This window comes from Lipotes vexillifer, unplaced genomic scaffold (assembly GCF_000442215.2).
Source record: "Lipotes vexillifer unplaced genomic scaffold, Lipotes_vexillifer_v1.1 scaffold538, whole genome shotgun sequence".
Lineage (NCBI taxonomy): Eukaryota > Metazoa > Chordata > Mammalia > Artiodactyla > Lipotidae > Lipotes > Lipotes vexillifer.
The window spans coordinates 534,405-555,627 of NW_006787547.1; positions in this window are offsets into that span (position 1 = coordinate 534,405).

A 21,223-nucleotide genomic window follows, 5' to 3' on the forward strand; every position below is an offset into this window, starting at 1 on the left:
CTCTTTCCCATGAGCCCTGAATATACTTCTGATTTTATTTTTCAAAACGATTGTCGTCTCCCTTTATTGGAAAATGTCACTTCATCAATCCTTTAGCAATAAACTCCTGCTGTGGCTTGACCTCCCTCTGTACTTCAGTGACTTCACAATTCATCCTTTAAGTGGAACTGTCATTTTGGTATGATCCTTGGTTTAATCCTGTTAAACTCCTGCAAGCATTCCATTTTATATATGTTGAACACTTAGTTGAAATGTAAGACACTTTTACAATCTAGTTTTCATTTCCACAGCTGCTGCTGTAGAGTAGATTCCCCATTCACTTTTTCTGAAACTGTGGGCTTTCCCAGCAGATTGACACGCCTAAAACTGTATCATCATTCCTCTTATTCATTGTACCTGTCATTTCTTTCTGTTCCCATTCTTCATGATCCTAAGTGTGTCTTGAAATTCACCTATGTTTCTTATAGGGTAAAAAAATTCACCTCAAATTCGAAGGAGTGTGAGATCTTCCTCTGCATTGAAGGCAAATAGAGCGTTATATCTGAAATTCATAAACCTGGTTTTCATTCTGGCTTCATCGTGTACCAGCTGCATGACATGAGAAAATCACAGTTCCCTTTATTAATAACTAATACTGTCTACTTTAAATAATGGTCAATGACTCAGCAAGCCCAATGAGAGAAATGCACAAAGGCACAGCCACCATCTGTTTTACTATACTAAGTTTATTTGATAGAGTTTTAGAGAACTAAAATGTATTCAGCACCTAATATATGCCAGGGACCGAACTTTGTGTTTCACATTTATTCAAAAACGTTGCCCTCAAAGTTGCTTCAAAGAAAAAATGTATGTTAGCCTTTGCTTATGTGTTGTGTAGATCCATCTTGTATAAATATAAAAGAATGCATTCAGTTTTCAATCTCTACAAGTTTCAGTGTCCATATATGAAATTGGAGATAATAGTGTAACTTCATGGGAGGATTACTTTAAGGACTGATGAAACCATATAAAAGTTTTAGCAAAATAGCTCACGGATAATGTGTTTAATAGAAGTTAATTAGCAGTAGCTCTTAGAGTGGTAGTGGTGGTGGAGGTAATGGACAGAAAATTTCCAGCTTCTTAATAAATGTACCCCCAATGTTTCTAGTATTTCTAATGTTGTATGCATGTAAAAAGTACATTGCATCTTCACCTGTTTTGAAAAGGTGATGTTGTGAGTTCAAGAAGGCTCACAAAACTCACTTAACTTCTGATAGTGCTAGACTACTTTGTTCATAGGACTATATAGTTCTCACCTCCTGAAGTATCATCTCTGCACATTTATGGCTCCACCATTTAGGGCTTCAAATCTCCCCAAAGAAACCAAAATCAACCAATTTTTACAATGTGTCTTAAAGAATAAAAATAGTTTATAGTAGTACTCCAAAGTGATGATAACATAAAGCTATTGAGATGTAGACATTATAATTATTGAGTGTTTCTAGCACACCTTGCTGTCCCATGAACAAGGGTCCCACATCAATCTTTGAATCAGTTCTCTTAGGCTGCAATTGGAAAGTAAGGATTCTGTTTATTTTTCAAATGTCACTGGAAATATAGGTTACTTATTTGTCAACCACAATTCCATTGCCTGAATTTTTAAGTATTTTATTTGGGTTTTGTTTGATTGTTTTCAGTTTCTCATTACGGTCTTGATTTCAGGACATATATTTTCCCAATAAGGTTGCCTTCAACACATGATAATAGATTTGTTTTTATTGAATCCTACAGAAATATTTGGTTAATTACCAATAACCCTTTTCATTTCACATGAATTGTCTAGAATATCGGAAACTGACTTTAAAATCACATTTTTCTTCAACTTAGAATTTTGTCCAACTATTGTTCCAGAAATCTTAGTATTTTGCATATATATAAGTAGATGCAGAAAAGAGAGAATTTCTATTAGTTAATTCACTGTTTCTCAAAATGTTCTCCCCATGATACTTGTAGAGTATGAGATGATTTTAGGTAGTATATAAACTGTCTTTAAAATATGTATTTAACTTAATGTGTATTAGCAAATGCAGTTGATCTCAAACCCATTATGTCACAAATATTATTGCTTAGTTGATTGCAAAAAGTTATTAGATTTAAACTAGACTTAGAGAAAACATTAAATTAATATATAGATGGTAAGGGGCTTTGGAAACTTGGAGAAAGCAATACAGAATTTCTTTTTTTTTTCCTTATTGGGCAACCTCTTTTTTTTTAAACATCTTTATTGGAGTATAATTGCTTTACAATAGTGTGTTAGTTTCTGTTGTATAACAAAGTGCATCAGCTATGCAAATACATATATCCCCATATCTCCTCCCTCTTGCGTCTCCCTCCCACACTCCCTATCTCACCCCTCTAGGTGGACACAAAGCACAGAGCTGATCTCCCTGTGCTACGCGGCTGCTTCCCACTAGCTATCTACATTTGGTAGTGTATATATGTCCATGCCACTCTCTCACTTCGTCTCGGCTTACCGTTCCCCCTCCCTGTGTCCTCAAGTCCATTCTCTACAGCTGTGTCTTTATTCCTGTCCTGCCCCTGGTTCTTCAGAATCTTTTTTTTTTAGAATATATATTTGTTAGCATATGGTATTTGTTTTTTCTCTTTCTGACTTACTTCACTCTGTATGATAGACTCTAGATCCATACACCTCACTACAAATAACTCAGTTTCATTTATTTTTATGGGTGAGTAATATTCCATTGTATATATGTGCCACATCTTCTTTATCCATTCATCTGTTGATGGACGCTTAGGTTGCTTCCATGTCCTGGCTATTGTAAGTAAAGCTGCAATGAACAATGTGGTACATGACTCTTTTTGAATTATGGTTTTCTCAGGGTATATGCCCAGAAGTGGGATTGCTGGGTCATATGGTAGTTCTATTTTTAGTTTTTTAAGTAATCTCCATACTGTTCTCCATAGTGGCTGTATCAATTTACGTTCCCACCAACAGTGCAAGAGGGTTCCCTTATCCCACACCCTCTCCAGCATTTACTGTTTGTAGATTTTTGATGGTGGCCATTCTGACTTGTGTGAGGTGATACCTCATTGTAGTTTTGATTTTCATTTCTCTAATGATTAGTGATGCTGAGTATCCTTTGATGTGTTTGTTGGCAATCTGTATATCTTCTTTGGAGAAATGTCTGTTTAGATCTTCTGCCCATTTTGGGATTGGGTTGTTTGTTTTTATGATATTGAGCTGCATGAGCTGCTTGTATATTTTGGAGATTAATCCTTTGTCAGTTGCTTCATTTGCAAATATTTTCTCCCATTCTGAGGATTGTCTTCTCGTCTTGTTTATGGTTTCCTTTGCTGTGCTACAGCCTTTAAGTTTCATTAGGTCCCATTTGTTTATTTTTGTTTTTATTTCCATTTCTCTAGGAGGTGGGTGAAAAAGGATCTAGCTGTGATGTATGTCATAGAGTGTTCTGCCTATGTTTTCCTCTAAGAGTTTTATAGTGTGTGTCCTTACATTTAGGTCTTTAATCCATTTTGAGTTTATTTTTGTGTATGGTGTTAGGGAGTGTTCTAATTTCATTCTTTTACATGTAGCTGTCCATTTTTCCCAGCACCACTTATTGAAGCGGCTGTCTTTTCTCCATTGTATATTCTTGCTTCCTTTATCAAAAATAAGGTGACCATATGTGTGTGGGTTTATCTCTGGGCTTTCTATCCTGTTCCATTGATCTATATTTCTGTTTTTGTGCCAGTACCATACTGTCTTGATTACTGTAACTTTGTAATATAGTGTGAAGTCAGGGAGCCTGATGCCTCCAGCTCTGTTTTTCTTTCTCAAGATTGCTTTGGCTATTCAGAGTCTTTTGTGTTTCCATAAAATTGTGAAATTTTTGGTTCTAGTTCTGTGAAAAATGCCAGTGGTAGTTTGATAGGGATTGCATTGAATCTGTAGATTGCTTTGGGTAGTAGAGTCATTTTCACAATGTTGGTTCTTCCAATCTGAGAACATGGTATATCTCTTCATCTGTTTGTATCATCTTTAATTTCTTTCATCAGTGTCTTATAGTTTCCTGCATACAGATCTCCTTAGGTAGGTTTATTCCTACATATTTTGTTCTTTTTGTTGCAGTGGTACATGGGAGTGCTTTCTTAATTTCTCTTTCTGATTTTTCATCATTAGTGTATAGGAATGCAAGAGATTTCTATGCATTAACTTTGTACCTTGCTACTTTACCAAATTCATTGATTAGCTCTAGTAGTTTTCTGGTAGCATCTTTAGGATTCTCTATGTATAATATCATGTTATCTGCAAACAGTGACAGTTTTACTTCTCTTTTCCAGTTTGGATTCCTCTTATTTCCTTTTCTTCTCTGATTGCTGTGACTAAAACTTCCAAAACTATGTTGAATTATGGCGGTAAGAATGGACAACCTTGTCTTGTTCCTGATCTTAGTGGAAATGTTTTCCGTTTTTCACCATTGAGAATGATGTTGGCTGTAAGTTTGTCATATGTGGCCTTTATTATGTTTAGGTAAGTTACCTCTGTGCCTGCTTTCTGGAGGGTTTTTATCATAAATGAGTGTTGAATTTTGTCATGAGCTTTTTCTGCATCTATTGAGGTGATCATATGGTTTTTCTCATTCAGTTTGTTAATATGGAGCATCACATTGATTGATTTGCGTATATTGAAGAATCCTTGCATTCCTGGGATAAACCCCACTTGATCATGGTGTATGATCCTTTTAATGTGCTGTTGGATTCTGTTTGCTAGTATTTTGTTGAGGATTTTTGCATCTATGTTCATCAGTGATATTGGCCTGTAGTTTTCTTTTTCTGTGACATCTTTGTCTGGTTTTGGTATCAGGGTGATGGTGGCCTCATAGAATGAGTTGGGGAGTGTTCCTCCCTCTGCTATATTTTGGAAGAGTTTGAGAAGGATAGGTGTTAGCTCTTCTTTAAATGTTTGATAGAATTCCCCTGTGAAGCCATGTAGCCATCTGGTCCTGGCCTTAGTTTGTTAGAAGATTTTTAATCACAGTTTCAATTTCAGTGCTTGCGATTGGTCTGTTTATATTTTCTGTTTCTTCCTGGTTCAGTCTTGGAAGGTTGTGCTTATCGAAGAATTTGTCCATTTATTCCAGGCTGTCCATTTTATTGGCATAGAGTTGCTTGTAGTAATCTCTCATGATCCTTTGTATTTCTGCAGTGTCAGTTGTTACTTCTCCTTTTTCATTTCTAATTCTGTTGATTTGAGTCTTCTCCCTGTTTTTCTTGATGAGTCTGGCTAATGGTTTATCAATTTTGTTTATCTTCTCAAAGAACCAGCTTTTAGTTTTATTGATGTTTGCTATCGTTTCCTTCCTTTCTTTTTCATTTATTTCTGATCTGATCTTTATGATTTTTTTCCTTCTGCTAACTTTGGGGTATTTTTGTTCTTCTTTCTCTAATTGCTTTAGGTGTAATGTTAGATTGTTTATTTGAGATGTTTCTTGTTTCTTGAGGTAGGATTGTATTGCTATAAAATTGCCTCTTAGAACTGTCTTTGCTGCATCCCATTGGTTGTGGGTTGTCGTGTTTTCATTGTCATTTACTTCTAGGTATTTTTTGTTTTCCGTTTTGATTTCTTCAGTGATCTCTTGCTTATTTAGTAGTGTGTTGTGTAGCCTGCATGTGTTTATATTTTTTACAGATTTTTTTCCTGTAATTGATATGTAGTCTCATAGTGTTGTTGTGGTTGGAAAAGATACTGGATATGATTTCAATTTTCTTAAGTTTACCAAGGCTTGTTTTGTGACCCAAGATATGATCTATCCTGGAGAATGTTCCATGAACACTTGAGAAGAAAGTGTATTCTGTTGTTTTTTGATGGAATGTCCTATAAATATCAATTAAGCCCATATTGGTTAATGTATCACTTAAAGCTTGTGTTTCCTTACTTATTTTCATTTTGGATGATCTGTCCATTGGTGAAAGTGGTGTTTTAAAGTCCCCTACTATGATTGTGTTACTGTCAGTTTCCCCTTTTATGAATGTCAGCATTTGCCTTATGTATTGACGTGCTCCTATGTCGGGTGCATAAATATTTACAATTGTTATATCTTCTTCTTGGATTGATCTCTTGATCATTATGTAGTGTCCTTCCTTCTGTCTTGTAACATTCTTTATTTTAAAGTCTATTTTATCTGAGTATAGCTACTCCAGCTTTCTTTTGATTTCCATGTGCATGGAATATCTTTTTCCATCCACTCACTTTCAGTCTGTATGTGTCCCTAGGTCTGAAGTGGGTCTCCTGAAGACAGCATATATACGGGTCTTGTTTTTGTATCCATTCAGCCAGTCTGTGTCTTTCAGTTGGAGCATTTAATCCATTTACATTTAAAGTAATTATTGATATGTATGTTCCTATTACCATTTTCTTAATTGTTTTGGTTTTGTTAGTGTAGGTATTTTCCTTCTATTGTGTTTCCTCCCTAGAGAAGTTCCTTTAGGATTTGTTGTAAAGTTGGTTTGGTGGTGCTAGTTCTCTTAGGTTTTGTTCATCTGTAAAGGTTTTAATTTCTCTGTCGAAGCTGAATGAGATCCTTGCTGGGTAGAGTAATCTTGGTTGTAGGTGTTTTCCTTTCATCACTTTAAATATGTCCTGCCACACTCTTCTGGCTTGTAGAGTTTCTGCAGAGAAATCAGTTGTTAAACTTATGGGGATTCCATTCTATATTATTTGTTGCTTTTCCCTTGCTGCTTTTAATATTTTTTCTTTGTATTTAATTTCTGATAGTTTGATTATTATGTGTCTTGGTGTGTTTCTCTTTGGATTTATCGTGCATGGGACTCTCTGTCCTTCCTGGACTTGATTGACTATTGCCTTTCCCATGTTAGGGAAGTTTTCAACTACAATCTCTTCAAATATTTTCTCAGTCCCTTTGTTTTACTCTTTTTCTTCTGGGACCCCTATACTTCAAATGTTGGTGCATTTAATGTCGTCCCAGAGGTCTCTAAGACTGTCCCCAATTCTTTTCATTCTTTTTTCTTCATTCTGCTCTGTGGTAACTATTTCCACTATTTTATCTTCCAGGTCACTTATCCTTTCTTCTCCCTCAGTTATTCTGCTATTGATTCCTTCTAGAGTATTTTAAATTTCATTTATTGTGTTGTTCATACTTGTTTGTTTGCTCTTTAGTTCTTCACATTCCTTGTTAAACATTTCTTGTATTTTCTCCATTCTATTCCCAAGCTTTTGGATTATCTTCATTATCATTCCTCTGAATTCTTTTTCAGGTAGACTGCGTATTTCCTCTTCATTTGCTTGGTATGGTGGGTTTTTACCTTGCTCCTTCATCTGCTCTGTATTTCTCTGTCTTCTCATTTTGCTTAACTTACTGTGTTCAGGTCTCCTTTTTGCAGGCTGCAGGTTTGTAGTTCCCATTGTTTTTGTTGTCTGCCCCCAGTGGCTAAGGTTGGTTCAGTGGGTTGTGTAGGCTTCCTGGTGGAGGGGACTGGTGCCTGTGTTCTGGTGGAAGAGTCTGGATCTTGTTTTTCTGGTGGGCAGGACTGCGTCCAGTGGTATGTTTTGGGGGAGTCTGTGAACTTATTATGATTTTAGGTAGCCTCTCTCCTAATTGGTAGGGTTGTGTTCCTGTCTTGCTAGTTGTTTGGCATGGGGTATCCAGCACCATAGCTTGCTGGTTTTTGAGTGGAACTGGGTCTTAGCGTTGAGATTGAAATGTCGGGGAGAGCTTTCGCTGTTTGATGTTATATGGGCCTGGGATGTCTCTGGTGGACCAATGTCCTGAACTTGGCTCTCCCACCTAAGTGGCTCACGCCTGACACCCCGCCAGAGCACCAAGACCCTGTTAGCCACACTGCTCAGAAGAAAAGGGAGAAAAACAAAGAAAGAAAGTAAAATTTAAAAAATAGTTATTAACATAAAAATAAAAAAATTAAAAAGTAATAAAAAAAGGACCAACCAAACCAATGAACAAATTCACCAATGATAACAAGTGCTAAAAACTATACTAAAAAAAAAAACCAAACAGAACCCTAGGATAAATGGTAAGAGCAAGCTATAAAGAGAAAATCACACAAAGATGCATAAACATACACACTCACTAAAAGAGAAGAAGTAAAAAAATATATATATACATATATATAAGTGTGTATATATATATACGTGTGTGTATATATATATATATATATATATAAAAAGGAAGAGAGCATCAAATCAATAAACAAATCTGCCAGTGATAATAAGCTCTAAATACTAAACTAAGTTAAACATAAAACCAGAAACAAATTAGATGCAGAAAGCAAACCACAAGACTACAGTAGCTCCTGAATTCCACCACCTAAATTTTGGGATGATTCGTTTGTTGTCTATTCAGGTATTGCACAGATGCAGGTACATCAAGTTGATTGAGGAGCTTTAATCTGCTGCTCCTGAGGCTGCTGGGAGAGATTTTCCTTTCTCTTCTTTGTTCACACAGCTCCTGGGGTTCAGCTTTGGATTTGGACCCACCTCTGCATGTAGGTCAACTGAGGGTGTCTGTTCCTGCCCAGACAGGATGGGGTTAAAGGAGCAGCTGATTAGGGGGCTCTGGCTCACTTAGGCTGGGGGAGGGTGGGGTACAGAATGCGGGGCGAGCCTGTGGCGGCAGAGGCCAGCATGACGTTGCAACAGCCTGAGGGGCACTGTGTGTTCTCCCAGGGAAGTTGTCCCTGGATCACGGGACCCTGGCAGTGGTGGGCTGCACAGGCTCCTGGGAGGGGAGGTGTGGATAGTGACTTTTGCCTGCATACAGGCTTCTTGGTGGCTGCAGCAGCCATAGCATTTCATGCCTGTCTTTGGTGTCCACCCTGATAGCTGGGGCTCATGCCCGTCTCTGGAGCTTGTTTAGGTGGTACTCTGAATCCCCTGTCCTCTCACACCCTGAAACAGTTGTCTCCTGGCTCTTAGGCAGTTCCAGCCTTTTTCCAGACTCCCTCCCAGCTAGCTGTGGTGCACTAGCCCCCTTCAGGCTGTGTTCACACAGCCAACCCCAGTCCTCTCCCTGGGATGTAGCAATACAGAATTTTGCAAGCTGTTGGTAAAATCAGAGTTTATTGGGGAAGGATGTTTTCAAACTCCCAATCGAGGTTGTGCTTGGTGTGTTAAAAAGTTGGTCATAAAACCCTCTGGGAGGGCTTCCCTGTTGGCACAGTGGTTAAGAATCTGCCTGCCAATGCAGGGGACACAGGTTTGAGCCCTGGCCCAGGAAGATCCCACATGCCGTGGAGCAACTAAGCCCATGTGCCACAACTACTGAGCCTGCACTCTAGAGCCTGGAAGTTACAACTACTGAGCCCACATGCCACAACTTCTGAAGCCTGTGCAACCAGAGCCTGTGCTCCACAGCAGGAGAAGCTGCGACAATGAGAAGCCCGCACACTGCAACAAAGAGTAGCCCCTGCTCACTGCAACTAGATAAAGCCCGCGCACAACAACGAAGACTCAACACAGCCAAAAATTAAAAAAATAATAAATTAATTAATTAAAAAAAAATCCTCTGGGAAAATGTGGGATTGAGAGTCCAGTTGTGTAAGTGGCTGGAAGGAGATGAAAAAAATACAAGCTGGAGGGTGTACATTAGTGGAAATTGGCATGAGAGACAAATAATGAGGAATGTTATTAATGTGATGTTAACATATAAGAGGCATGCAAAGAAGCAATAACAATGGATTTCATGACCAAATAAACTAAGTTAAACAAGTTTCTTTGCTTTAGGTTTTCTTGTCACTGTTATAATGCCAATTGAATTGTTAGTCAACAAGAGTGGGCTAAAATATAAGCAGTTTCCTAAATGTATTTGACCGTAAATACTTCCTCTTCAAAAATTCCCATTAATATTTCAAAGAGGTAGAGTATTTGGGGAAATATTTGCTGACTGTCAAAGAATAATTTTTGAGAAAAACACATTGAATAGATTATCCTCTTGAGCTTTTCAATGACAGGAATTTTTATCCATCTCTTTGTTCCTAGTGCCTGGGCGTAGCAACTGTATGAATGCGTAAGACCAATAATTCATTAGATTTAAGGTACTAGGAAGAACAGGATGAGGGACCATCTCAATAGTGAATTAAATTGAGTTATTCAGAAGAATATAAAGCAAATATTGGAATTTGGGAGACTTTTGATCTCATCTGTGACCTTCACTTTTATTAATGTTTTCTGATTTTTGCTCTGAATTTAGAATCAACTAACTACATTTAAATGACCCATCTCCTCAAATTAAAGTCCAAGATAAAACTATCCTCCTCAAACTTGTTTCTCGTCTTGCATTGCCTATACCAGTGAATGACTTCTCCGTTCACAAGCTTTATGAGGCTTGAAGCATTCGTTAGTTTGTACTTATTTTTTCTTCGTGCAATGCCGTTATCTTTTTCTGCACTCTCTTCTATTCCTAGTATGCTTGGAATATTATATTGCATGTTGCCAAAGTTCACAGTATATCATTATAGGGTAAATAAATAAATAGCCAATTCCTAATTAACCTGTATGGTTTAGCTTAGACTTTGCTTTGTCCAGAAAAATCTTTCCTCAACCCTTGATATTGGTTTAGGAGCCCTTACATGTATGTATTTGCATAGCTTCCTCCCCTTATTTGTTTATAGGATTTGTGATAAATTATAGTAATTATCATGTAAATTATTCTTTCTATCAAAATTCTTTGAGTTACTCGGGCTGAATTTGTCCCAGGCACATTGACTGGCATATAGGAATCCAATAGATATTTGATGAATGAATAATTGAGATTTTATCAATCATTATTATTAAAAGAAACCCATCCAACCTAAACAAAATTTCCTGTCCAATGTAGTCCCCTAAAGTATAACAGTCTAGGAACATGATTTTTCCTACCTATGTAAGCCATAGTAACATGAGGGTTATAATAGTGTGAAATAATTATTGGTACCCACTAAAGCCAGGCTTTTAATGGTATGAAGGCAAGTTGCTGTTCATTATCTGTATGTGACTTCTCTCTACGCATCTTTTTCACCTCACAGTACTTGACATCTTTCTACACATTACACATGCCTTGCATTTAATTCTCTGCAGAGCTGGAGGTGGAGATGGTGGGAGAGGGGAAAGTGCTCATGAAAGAATAGCCAGGGAAAGTGTAGGTGACATTAGAGATTTATGTGGTGTCAACAAGTGACACAAGAATATCTTAACAGAGTGACAGAATGCATCTGAGATGCCCACCAAGAACATGAAACGATCTGTTTCCAGATGGATGCTGGAGGCAGCGATGTGGGAAGATTTTACATGCTTCTCTAAGGTCCCATGTTTACAGGAGAAACAATGTCAGCATGGCCTGCCCTGGGAAAAGCTGATTACATGTTACCTGGCTGAGTATCCAAAGATGGAGCAGTTGGCAAGGAGCAGTATGTGGTGCATTTCTTTCATGTTCCTCTGCAACTTGATGTATGCTAAAAATTTTAGTTAATGAAATAATGAATATTTTAGGAAATCAGACTATCAGAGCTGATTGATATAACTCCCCACTATATATTCCCAGAAACATTTTTCATCTATTTATCAAATAATTACTTTGCATCAATTATACGTCAGGAACCAGGTCCTTTGATACAAATGTGAACGTGATGATACTTGTTAATACCTTCCTAAAACTAACAATTATGTCATTTAAAAAAGAAGATGAAATATTTAAATTCTTTAGTTAATATCTGTCATTTCTGCTAGATCAAGGTTCTAGAGAATCGGAATTTTCTGATTTGTTCGCCACTCAGTACACAGTACCTGGCATATCGTAGGTGTTCTATAAATGCTTATTAAACTTTGGAAAGATGTGCAGATATGTGTTTCAACATACTCAAATGTAACAGAGTACTAGGTATAAGATTTTCATGCTGATAAATTCCACCCAATGTATAGCGGGGTAGTAGCAAAGTAGAAAAATGTCTAGCACTTCACATTATCTACTGGCTATATTTCCCTCTTTTTCAGAGGTAATTGTTGAGTACAGGAAAACGGTCATTGGGATCAACACTGAGACATCTTAATTTCAGATATACTGATAAAATGCAGCCATTTAAAAGAAACCCAAATAGGCAGGTCATATACATGAGATCTGAACTTCCTTTAAATATTCACAAAGCACTTTTTCTGTGTTATGGCAGGTCAGACTCTGAAGAAGCTGAAGCCTCAATTTTTGAGTCATTTTGAAATTCTAAAGGTGTTGTCCATAGCACTGGAAGTGTTTTGGGGGTCTAAGTTTGGGCAGAAAAATCAGCAAATACTGGTGGTAGCTGCACTCACCAAAGGTCAGATGAAATTTGAAATAAGTTTCTCAGACTTGTATGTGGATTCTAGAATATCCCAGTAGTCTTCTGTACTTTTTGGTTGGAGGGAAGATGATGGTTTGTTTGTTTTGGTTTGTTTTGTTTTTTACAAAAGCAAATCTGACATTGTTGGGCAGATATTGGGCAGGTATGTTGGGCTTTTTTATCGAGCTAAATCCATTATGGTTAGGATGGTTTAACAACTGTTGTCAATTTTGTCATTGCTCCTGTATTCATATTTTACAAATTCTGGAATCAGTCCTCCACCCCTCACTTCCACCCTAGCAAATCAATACATCTTGTGTTGCAAGATAAATGATCCAAGTATGAAGTTGAGTCACTTTTACTGCTGCCTGTGTTTGTCTGTGTATCCTTAAGAGCTTATAAAGGGCAAAAGCATATGCTTAGCAGCCTTTGGTCCCCAAGGCTGATGAATCACCTCTGTCAAGGGAGGAAACTAAAGGAACTCATTGAAATGATGAATGCTCAAATATGGAGGAACCTTTTCAGGATTCTTACACAGGCTCCCAAACCACCTTCTTTAAAATCACTTTCATAGGGTTATCTAGTCTATGAGTGAGTTCTTATAGCACAACACTTACTACTTATGAGAAAGCCCATCCAACTACTGGGCAGAAATAATTATTTGAAATTTTCTTATTAGGGCAATGTGTGGCCTGCCTTTTTGTAGCTTTTAACTTACCTGTCCTGTTGAAATTATTTGCATCTTCAACTGACAAGTTAAATATTCTTACATGTCTATATTTAAGTATCTTGCCTTATCACTCTTATTACTAATGCCATTATTAGCACTACAACTATAATAACCAACATTGATTGGATAATATATGCTAGATAATTGTTCTGTGGGAAATATGTGCATTGTCTCATTAAGTACTCAACAGTCCGATATAGGTAAAGCTGAATTCCTTTTTTAAATTTAATTTTTAATTACTTTTTAAAATCAAAATTAAATAGGAAAGTATAGATTGAGAAGACCCACCCACCACTATCTTTTTTTAAAAAATTTTATTAGAGTATAGTTGATTTACAATGTTGTTAGTTTCAGGTGTACAGCAAAGTGATTGTTATACATATACATATATTCATTCTTTCTCAGATTCTTTTCCCATATAGGTTATCACAGAATATTAAGTAGAGCTCCCTGTGCTATACAGTAGGTTCTCTTTGCTTATCTCTCTTACATATAGTAGTGTGTGTATGTTAATCCGAAGCTCCCAATTTATCCCTCCCCCCAACGTTTCCCCTTTGATAACCATAGATTTGTTTTTGTTCCTTTTATGGGACCTAATCAAATCAAGTTATTTAATTGAAAGCTGAGCATCAGTTAAAAGATACACAACCTAGACATTTTCACTTATCAATAATATATAAATAAATACTTCCATTTGCCAAGGTCTGCAGGTAGGGTCACATGGTCTTTTCTTTCAGTATGTTTCCATTGATTGGAACCCATGTAGTCTTTCTTATTACAGGACATTCTCACAGCAAATTGTCTGTAATTTCTGATTTCAGGAGAAAAAGTACATCACAGGGAACTAGAAGGGAATTTGGGTTCAGGCCTTTTTCACAGATATCTCTTACACCTAATGCATCAGAGTTTTTCTCCTTTGTCGCTCAAAGATCTATGTTTTTTCTAGCACACTCAACATGGAAGGAAAAAAGCCTTTTTCTGTCAGTAGTTGCATTTCAATGATTTATGGATTAATTAAATTTCATAACTTGCACTAGTACAAACTTGCTAGCATTTGACCTTGTGTTATTTCCCGATTGTGAAAATTTACTTCTGTAATATGTGCAAATGAATCAAACTGATTCATATTTCAGTATTTTGGGGTTAATCATAACTTATATCTGAGCTATTCTTAAAAAAAAAAACCTGAATAAAGATAATGATACCTACTTAATAGAGTGTCTGCAAAGGTAAACAGAATATAATACACACACACACACACACACACACACCTACCTGACACAGTGTCTGGAACATAATAGAAGAAAAACACATGCACAGGGTTTTAGCATCATCACTGAGGATTATATATATTGTTGACTGACAGTCTTATAGAGTTTTTCTCCTCCAAGTCACTTTCAAATTTTGTTGTCTGGTTACTCAGTGGTTATGACTCATTTCTTTAAACCAGCATGGGTTCTGATATTAGCTACTATATTCTGAGCTTATGCACATTTATGCCTTTTCAGTAAGCACTGTAAATACAATAGCTAAAACATGGAAGCAACCAAAGTGTCCATTGACCAATGAATATATAGGCAAATGTGTTATATACATATGATGGAATATTATTTAGCCTTAAAAAGGAAGGGAACTCTGACACACACTGCAACATGGTTGAACCTTGAGGACATTATTCTAAGTGAAATAAACCAGTCACAATAAGACAAATATTTTATGATTCCCCTTATATGAGGCGCTTAAAGTAGTCAAAATCACAGAGGCAAAAGGTAGAATAGTGGTTACCTGGGGCTGAGTGGAAAGGGAAATGAGGGATTATTGTTTAATGGGCATAAAGTTTTACTTTTATAAGATGAAAACTTATGTAAATGGATGGTGGTGATGGTTGCACAACATTATGAATGTATTTTCTACCACTGAACTATATACTTAAAAATGGTTAAGATTATGTTATGTGCATTTTACCGCAATAAATTTAAAAAGAGAAATAGAGTGATGCTTCTTAAGGCATGATATTTCTATACTTAATTAATATAATGGTATAATAGATTTATCTCTGATCTTTTTTTACTCCATTCTACCTTAAATTAATTTCCATAAGACCTTATGCTCCCCCAAATTTCCTAAATGATGGGGAATTTGCAAATGTGAACTTAATTCTCAACTTTGGTTAGAGGATTATGTCTTAAAAATGCATCTGCCATTTCCAATAATACAACATATATTCACATAAGACACAAGTTTTTCTTGAAGCTGAGGAGAGTGGTTTTGTTTAGAATTAACTGGTATTAGAAGTCTGTCCCTTTTGGTGTCAACATAGTAAGATTTATCTATTGATCAGGTAGCATTCCGGAGGGGAAAGTTGTTTCTAGAGGACAGACACTCTGTTATACTGTCATTCTCTTGCTTTCCTGGAGCCAGGAGTAACCCAGCTGCTAATTAAACTGGGATGAATTAAGGTAAATTGAATTTGCCTGCACATCTGCTTCAGGTCTGCAAACAGAACCATGAAGCAGAACAGACACAGTTCACTTGACAGTAACCTTCTTCTACTTCCAAAACAGTCCCAAAGAATCTCAGCAGTTCAGTTTATGGAATCCTGAGGCAAGAAAGGGGGAGAGAGAAAAATGATATTCATCTTGTGCCTGTCTTGACACTAAAGGGAGGTGTGCAGAACAACAATTTCGTATTTATAGAATGTCCAGATGTCTCTCAGAGTTATGCCCCTCTGAGAAACAGACTATGCACACCTATAAACTTAAATTGTTAGGTTAGGAGTGAACCAGCAATCCCCTGATGACTCTTTGAAACAGAGCTTGAAAGAGTGTTCTGTAATATATATTTTTTAGTTTTAGCTCCTTAATTAAAAGTTACTTTAATGCTATTCTGAATTGAATAGATTCTTTCATTTGATAATATTTCTGATATCTCCCAAGAGCATGTGAAGTCCAAACTGGGTTAAAGTTTTTTTTTTTTTTAACAAGTATAGTTGACTTACAGTATTATATTAGTTTCAGCTGTACAACATGGTGATTCAATGTTTTTATAGAGTATACTCCATTTTAAAATTATTACAAAATAATGACTATATTTCCCTGTGCTGTACAGTATATCCTTGTAGCTCATATATTTTATACATAGTAGTTTGTGTCTCTTAATCCCATACTTCTCTCTCTCCCCCCACCCAGCCTCTCTCCACTGGTAACCACTTATTTGTGAGTCTTTTTCTGTTCTGTTATATACATTTGTTTGTTTTATTTTTTAGATTCCACATGGAAATGATAACATAGAGTATTTGTCTTTCTCTGTTTCATTTCACTAAGGGTAATACTCCCTCAGTCCATCCATGTTGTTGGAAATGGCGGAATTTCATTCTTTTTTATAACTAATATTCCATTGTGTGTATATATATAATATGTTTTATTGTGTGTATGCGTATATCTTGTGTCTTCTTTATATATTCATCACTTAGGTTGCTTCCATGTCTTGGCTACTGTAAATAATGCTGCTATGAACATTTGTGTGCATGTGTCTTTTTGAATTAATTGAATTTTTGAATTAATGTTTTTGTTTTCTTTCATGTATACCCTGAAGTGGAATTGCTGGATCATATGGTGCTTTTATTTTTAGTATTATGAGGAGCTTCCATACTGTTTTCCATAGTGGCTGCACCAATCTACAATCCCATCAACCATTTATTAGGTTTCCCTTTTCTCCGCATCCTCACCAGTATTAATTATTTGTAGACTTTTTGATGGTAGCCATTTTGAAAGGTGGGAGGTGATATCTCACTGTGGTTTTGATTTGCATTTTTCTGATGATTAGTGATGTTGAACATTTTTTCATGTGCCTGTTGGCCATCTGTATATCTTCTTTGGAAAAATATCTATTCAGGTCTTCTGCCCATTTTAAAATTCAGTTCTTTGCTTTTTGATATTGAGTTGTACAAGCTCTTTATACATTTTGGATATTAGCCCTTTATGGTTCATATCATTTGCAAATATTTTCTCCCATTCAGCAGATTCTCTTTTCCTTTTGTCTGTAACATTATTTTTATGACTATCTAAACTATCCATAGAATGTAATACTATGATGTATGTAACAAATGCTCTATTGTTGGACAACACTGTGGTCTTCATTTTCCCCCTGTTACAAGTAAAGCAACGAGTATTTTCCATATGTATAGAAATATTTCCTTGAATTAAATTTGTAGAACTGTAATTTTGGGCATCAAATTTTATGCTGTTTTCCATTTGTGTATATGTCACTAAGTTGCCAGGAATCTATTTATTTTATCTATTGTGTGATGTTCACAAGTGTGTCCCTCTCTTTTCCTTTTTCTCCTCGGCTTTCTCTCTCTCTCTCTCTTTTAATTTTCTATTATTATTACATACTATAGTTTCCCTTAGTGGGTTCACACCAGTGAAATTTGAAATATGGAAACGTAATAAATTTACACTGATAATCTCTGATTTTGGAGAAAAATGCTAATCAAATCTCATAGGAAAGCTTGTGCATTTTCAGACAAAAGAATGCTTATTCTTAATGGATGATAAAAATTTTTCATCAAAATGAAATGATCTTGATTATGTTGTCTAGAAAATTAGATACTCATGTAATGAGAAAGAAGAAATATGAGGAATAAGAGTAATCTTTAGCTTGACTATATCTATAGCTATATCAGTTGATTCAGTTATTTATTCTAGTAATCAAGTACTAATGGCTTTGCTAGGCTATGGGTTTGATATGAAAAGACATTAAGATAGTCTCTACATCAAAATGGTTTGCTTACTTGTCAGTGTTCCTTCTGGAATGGAGGCAGAGGACATTAAAAACATTCTGTCTTCGAGGAATAGGCATAAGTTTGTGTGGTCAAAGCATGGAAATTGCTATGAGGAGTGAGAGGAAATGTGAATGTAGTAGTAAATTATACCAGGTAGTGGACAGTCTTGAAGTCCAAGCTAAGAAATTCCCAACCTAAATTTCACAGAACACCTAGTAGCCATCTCAAAAATGTCATTCATCAATATACATAAAATTAGAAGATTTTTGACTGTATATCTTCCTCTTGGGAGATTGAAACACACATTTACCACTAAGAAGATCTGAGAATTCTTTCAGTCAGAAATCTGCTTACCTTGATTTAACCCAGCATTTCCTTTATGTATTTGACCAAGAAAACTTTTTCTATGTAAGTCCTGAAGATGCCCCCAGAACGGTTTTGGGAAGTCCTCTTCTAGGCAGTAAGGATCCCCAGTAGGTTTTTAACAAGGATGTGATACTATCCTGTCTCAAATACAAAGACATTGAACAGATAAGCAAGAGAGATATCTAAGTTCAGTTTTTCAAAGAAAAGTGCATCAGAGAAATACATCAGAAGTAAAGTGAACTCATGGAAATGTGGGATTCCCAAACTATTTTGGGAGACTGTTCTAGGTGATCAGATTCTCTGCCTGGAGTGGGAAGGATAGAGCTGGTGTGCCTCTGGACAGTACCTCACTTTTGGACAATACTCAGAACAGACAGCTTTCCTCTCCTTTTCAACCCCTTTCCACTTGGTACTAGCCCTTGAATGTAGTGCAGAAATCAATGGTTAGGTGCTTCCAGTCTTACACATAGAGAGACAAAAACGTCAAGATTAAGGTTGATCTTGATTCTAAAAATTATCTTGATCCACATTCCTAAAAATTAGGAAAATTTTCAAATGCCAAGTAAGTTTTTAGAGTGATACCATTTTGAATAGAAATCATAAACTCCAAAGGTTGGGCTTCCACTTGTGGTTGAAAGGTGGAAAAATTATATGCAATCCAAAACTAGTTAAATGGTCACTTCTTTTAAATATCCAAGAGAAATATTTGCTGTTCCTCAGATTCTAACAAAGTATTAAACAGAACTGACAGAGATAAGAATAACTTTATTATTGAATCTTATTTATTAATAATGCTATTAATAATATTAATAATATTAATTACATATTAGCCGATGCTTTTACTTATTGATTCAATAATAATTATTGAAAAATTATTATTGCAACTTATGTTTTTTCTTCATGGCACGGTGAATCATGGAGAGGCCATAGGTATGAGGATGCAGGTACAAAAGAACACTTCTATTAATCCTCGCCATCCCTCATCACATTTCCAAAACTCCTTTACCAGTTGTCTTGAACACTTTTTCATCTCTTATAGTCAAAGAATCCTCAGGATATGTTATAGTTGAAAAGTTTAGGATACTAACCTCACCATCCCACTCTCAAAAGTAGTATATTTAAGGTTTTCATTATGTATTATCTAAAATAACTGCAATAACATTATTTTTTCCCCATTGTTTTCAGACACTGTGCTAAGCCCTTCCTAGCATTACATTGCATTATCTCACTTGACCCCTACAGGAAATGAGTGTAATCCAATATCATCTCTGTTTAAGGCAAGAGAAAAATAAGGCTCAGAGGTTGAGTGACTTGTTAAGATTTCAGAGCTAGGCAGTAGCAGAGACAGGACCCAGATCATGAGTCCAGGCTACTTTCAATTCTCTCCAAGCTTCCTTGACATTTATGATCTGACAGCCTCTCACTCCCTATCATTTCTCTAGTTTAATCTTTGTTTCATTGCTAGATCATTCCTCTCCTGAGGTTTCCTTGCTGTTCCTCCAATAAGTCAAGCATGCTTGTGCCTCAGGGACTCTACTTGTTTTGCCTGAAATGCCTTCTCCCCAGAAATTTGTATCATTTTCATTTCTCACCTCCATTTGCTTATTTGATTGGCTGATCAAATGTCATGCCATCCCTACTATTTTCTCCAGAAGTCCCTCTCCTCTTTCACCTACTGAATGTCTGCCAAAGTACATATAACTAATATACTTGAATTTTACTTGCTTATTTTCTCCACTTTCTCTCCAAGTGTATGTAAGCTCCCTGAAGGCAGGGACTTTACCTATTTTATTCACTATTGCATTCTCAGCACTTGGAACAGTGTTTGGCAAATAGTGAATATTCAGTAAGTATTTGTTGACTGAATGAATGCATTTCTCTTACCTTTACACTCTTCTATTTCATTTTCTTTCTCTATTTTCATAATTTTTAAAGTTTATTTTTCATCTCTATAGCCTCATTATAGTAAGAACACCAGTCTTTAAGTACTTAATAATCATATATGACAAATAATCAGATATGATTATATTAGGTATAAAATGAGACATGTAAGGAGTATAAGATATGGCAGATGTGTTTCAATGGTTAGGCGATCACATGTAGTCCTACAAAGCATGTAATAAAGAGCCTGCTTCAGTTCCCTGCCTTCCCCACCCCACCTCCTTTAGGCTAACAATTATAAAATTTACTGGAACTGAGGTGGGAAAATGCAGAAATTTTATATTAACTAAGCCATTTTGAAAAATGATGATTTTAAGTGAAATTGAATTGTATTAAAGAATGTGGGTAGATGGGAAGTGTACTAATACATTTCCAAGGGTTTTGTCTAGAAGTAAATGTGAAAGGAACACAAAAGCCCAGTGCACATGTACCATAGAGGCTCAAGGAAAGTTAAATAGAAAGGAATCTCTAATGCACTCTGCCTTGTATCAGCAGTGACTGGATTTCTTTACACACACACACACACTTCTTTGTTATTAAAATATACAGGATGTATCTGAAAATCATATTCTTATCATCATGTGTTTCCTCTACTGTGACATACCAGGTGCTTCATGATTTTCCTCACTTTCTTTGGTTGAATCACTTCCTTTTCCCCTAAAAAAAAAAAAAACAAAAAAAACCAAATTAGTTGTACATTCCCATTTTCTATATTCTCATGAATACTGACTTTATTTGGGTTTTGTCATCCTTGATCCAGAATATTAAAAAAATCTATTAATTATTTTTCCTATCATCTGTTTCTTGACTTCCAATCTATCCTCTGAATACCATCAGAAATGTCCTTGTAAAGCTCAGTATCTTTAAGGATCTACCTTATCTATGGAAACTCCCAAGCAGGATATTAAAAAATCTTAATGACCTAGCTTTATCTGACTTCTCACGTTTCCCCGCAGATTAAATAGTCTGATAATTCTGTACTCAGTGTCCTTCCTAAAAAGAGGCTATGAGGTTAGTTCACATGATTCCTTTTTTTGGAACATTATTGTACTTCTGATTCTCTCAAAGTATTACTCATTTTT